Here is a 4,124-nt window from a genome sequence, read left to right on the forward strand (position 1 = left end):
TGAAAGGAGAACGTGTGTATGTGAAAGTGAAAACACATGTATGTGAAAGGAGAATGTGTGTATGTGAAAGTGAAAACAAATGTATGTGAAAGGAGAATGTGTGTATGGGAAAGTGAAAACACATGTATGTGAAAGTGAAAACACATGTATGTGAAAGGAGAATGTGTGTATGTGAAAGTGAAAACACATGTATGTGAAAGTACCAGCATGAATAATGTCCCTTTCGGCCCCTCATACATACAGAACCAGACACATGAGCAGGGCTGAGGCAGGCTGGAGAACTGGAAATGTTGTTTTTTTATCATTTTATTTTTCATTTATTTATATATTTTTCATCTGTAAATATCTATACAGTGTCCGTAGTTGCTATGTATTTTGTTATTGTTGTTATTGTATGTTTTTTGTATATTAAGCAGTTTATTTGGGGGTTCCCCATTTCACGCGGCCTGTATATGATCACTACACTTCATGAAATTGGGTTTAAATATCCAATGACAACGTGTGAAATAAAGAAATAAACAGTAAACATGAGAATCTTATGTGACAAGTGAATATGTTTACATGAACATTTACACTTTCCACTATTATTCCCAACATGATGTTATTATTGTCAGTTTAATCCAGGTCGTGTAAACCTGTTTGTAAACTCAGATTATTGTCGTATTAGGACATGTCATACGGTACTATTCAGGTTTTAGAGACATTATTAGGACATGTGTTCAGCATGTGTGTGGCTTAGATCTGTGAGTTGCTATGGTTACTGTACACAAACCAAGCAGCCGACGGGTCCCATTTAGACGTGTAAATGGGAATATTGTCTTTAATTAGACGTGTAAATAGGAATATTGTCTTTAATTAGACGTGTAAATGGGAATATTGTCTTTTATTAGACGTGCAAATGGGAATATTGTCTTTTATTAGACGTGCAAATGGGAATATTGTCTTTTATTAGACGTGTAAATGGGAATTTTAGTGGAATATTGTCTTTCATTAGACGTGTAAATGGGAATATTGTCTTTTTAGATTATATTATATTAGGTAATACTTTATTTCTTTATTCCATAATTACAGCAGCAGTTTTCTACAGTAAAAAGCAAAAAGACATACAAGTAAACACACATAACAACTGGCAAATGGCAGAAAATGTGCAAAAAGTATTGAATGAATGTGAAGCGACATTATATATATGTATTATTAGGCATTTATTATACATATTTTTTCCGATCCCAGCATTATTATGTGCATGTGAAAGTAGTCTGTGATTTTTCTCTCTGCTACCTTTGATCAGAAAGTCCACACAGAGGCAACTGAGCAGCAGAAGGTGTGAGTGAAAGCCTAAGTGGACTTTCTTATTTGGTATTTGTGTGGGAAATAATCTGCGAGAGCTGAGTCAGCGAACGTCAGGTCGACCTGACACTCCAGCCCTCCTCTTCGCAGAACCACAATGCCGTTCTCCTACCCAGAATCCCATGCTGAGTGAGCATGAGTGCTAAGCGTAACATCCAGACACATACAGGCGAAGAGGATCACAGGGGGAAGGAGGGGAAGGGGGGGGCCGGAGTCAGCATCCTTTTTATAACTGTCGGCTCAAAACATCTCTCTCTCTGCTGACGCCGACTGGAGCTCCGAGACAACAAAATACGGATTGGACAGTTTGAGTTAGCTGTCAATCATTTCCTCAAATCAAAGAGTATTTAATCGTGCTTTACTTAAGGTAAAGGAATGGGAATGTATCTTCCATCTTCCACCTGTGCCTACTGTAGCAGATGTGTGACTGAACAGATGTTTTAACAGGCCAAAATCCCTTGGTGTCTCCTTTAGCGTCTTATAAAACGCTTGCTTGTCTCCTTTAGCGTCTTATAACACGCTTGGTTGTCTCCTTTAGCGTCTTATAACACGCGCTTGGTTGTCTCCTTTAGCGTCATATAACACGCTTGGTTGTCTCCTTTAGCATCATATAACACGCTTGGTTGTCTCCTTTAGCGTCATGTAACACGCTTGGTCGTATCCTTTAGCGTCATATAACACACGCTTAGTTGTCTTTTTTTAGCGTAATATAAAACGCGCTTGGTTGCCTCCTTTAGCGTCATATAACACGCTTGGTCGTCTCCTTTAGCGTCATACAACACGCTTGGTCGCCTCCTTTAGCGTCATACAACACGCTTGGTCGCCTCCTTTAGCGTCATATAACACGCTTGGTCGTCTCCTTTAGCGTCATATAACACGCTTGGTTGTCTCCTTTAGCGTCATATAACACACGCTTGGTTGTCTCCTTTAGCGTCATATAACACGCACTTGGTGGTCTCCTTCAGCATCATATAACACGCTTGGTCGTCTCCTTTAGCGTCATATAACACACACTTGGTTGTCTCCTTTAGCGTCATATAACACGCACTTGGTGGTCTCCTTTAGCGTCATATAACACGCTTGGTCGTCTCCTTTAGCGTCATATAACACACGCTTGGTTGTCTCCTTTAGCGTCATATAACACGTGCTTGGTTGTCTCCTTTAGCATCATATAACACGCACTTGGTGGTCTCCTTTAGCGTCATATAACACGTGCTTGGTTGTCTCCTTTAGCGTCATATAACACGTGCTTGGTTGTCTCCTTTAGCATCATATAACACGCACTTGGTTGTCTCCTTTAGCGCCATATAACACGTGCTTGGTTGTCTCCATTAGCATCATATAACACGCATTTGGTGGTCTCCTTTAGCGTCATATAACACGCACTTGGTGGTCTCCTTTAGCGTCATATAACACACGCTTGGTTGTCTCCTTTAGCGCCATATAACACGTGCTTGGTTGTCTCCTTTAGCATCATATAACACGCTTGGTCGTCTCCTTTAGCATCATATAACACACGCTTGGTTGTCTCCTTTAGCATCATATAACACGCTTGGTTATCTCCTTTAGCATCATATAACACACGCTTGGTTGTCTCCTTTAGCGTCATATAACACGCTTGGTTGTCTCCTTTACAGTCATATAACACGCTTGGTTGTCTCCTTTAGCGTCATAAACCATGATCTTTTTCCTAAACGTAATATTTGTTTTCGTGTCTAAACTTAACTGTCGTCGTCGCCTGATGCTCTCTTTTTGTCGTCTAACCTCAACTAGCAACGGCCGCTGGTACGACCGCCGCCTAACGGAGCTCTGCAGCCGTCGTCGGGTGACCGACCGGCGGTCTGGAGGGTCTGCTGTGTGGACTAGCCAGACCCTCCCCCGCACCTCTGTGGAGGAAGGTCTGTCAAAACAAGACTGAGTGTGTGCAGGGCGCTGACAGTAATACTGCATGATGAACGAGACCGAAACAGGAACCAGTTTCCTCTCTGCTCACAACAGCTTTACGGACATGCAAAGTGTAAACACTGATACTTTTCACACCACAGAGACGTGTGTGGGTTTGTTTTTCTGCAAGAGAAAACCTCTGAGGGGATGCACGTTAAAGGCAAACAAAAAAACACTGACAGGAAGTAACGAGACGAACCAATCAGAGAGCAGAAAACACTGAAACAGCAGGCGAGATGTTAAAGGACAGAGGATAGAATAGGGTGATAAAACAACGTAAAACAAGCACACCTGGGCACCAACTTACTGTTTGAATGTGACAAACAGGGGAGCGCTTGATTCATCTTCATCGTCCCTTACAGCAGGAGAGTCACACTCCCTTTCACTTTCAGGGCCAGACGTGTCTTTCTTCAAAAGATGCATTGCATGTCGCTCTTTTTAAATACTATTCTCATTAGTTTTTTTGACTTTTGGTGCATTTTTATTCACATAAAGCCCTACAAAGTCATTGAAAAAGTTCCATGGTAATCAATCTATCCATCCATCTATCTCTCTATCCATCTATCTATCCATCTATCTCTCTATCTATCTCTCTATCTATCCATCTATCCATCTATCCATCTCTCTATCTATCTATCTATCTATCCATCCATCTATCTCTCTATCCATCTATCTATCTATCTATCTCTCTATTTATCCATCTATCCATCTATCTCCCTATCCATCTATCTCCCTATCCATCTATCCATCTATCCATCTATCTATCTATCTATCTATCTATCTATCTATCTATCTATCCATCCATCCATCCATCCATCCATCCATCCATCCAT

At 41.1% G+C, this 4,124-nt stretch overlaps 1 protein-coding gene across 1 annotated transcript in view; it reads right to left on the reverse strand.

Moving 5' to 3' along the window:
- Positions 1-4,124, reverse strand: part of LOC117938304 (sodium channel protein type 2 subunit alpha-like) — an 81,520-nt gene that overhangs the window by 14,826 nt on the left and 62,570 nt on the right. The gene's annotated exons all lie outside the window — the stretch shown is intronic.

The sequence above is a fragment of the Etheostoma cragini genome, chromosome 22 (assembly GCF_013103735.1).
Source record: "Etheostoma cragini isolate CJK2018 chromosome 22, CSU_Ecrag_1.0, whole genome shotgun sequence".
Taxonomy (NCBI): Eukaryota; Metazoa; Chordata; class Actinopteri; order Perciformes; family Percidae; genus Etheostoma; species Etheostoma cragini.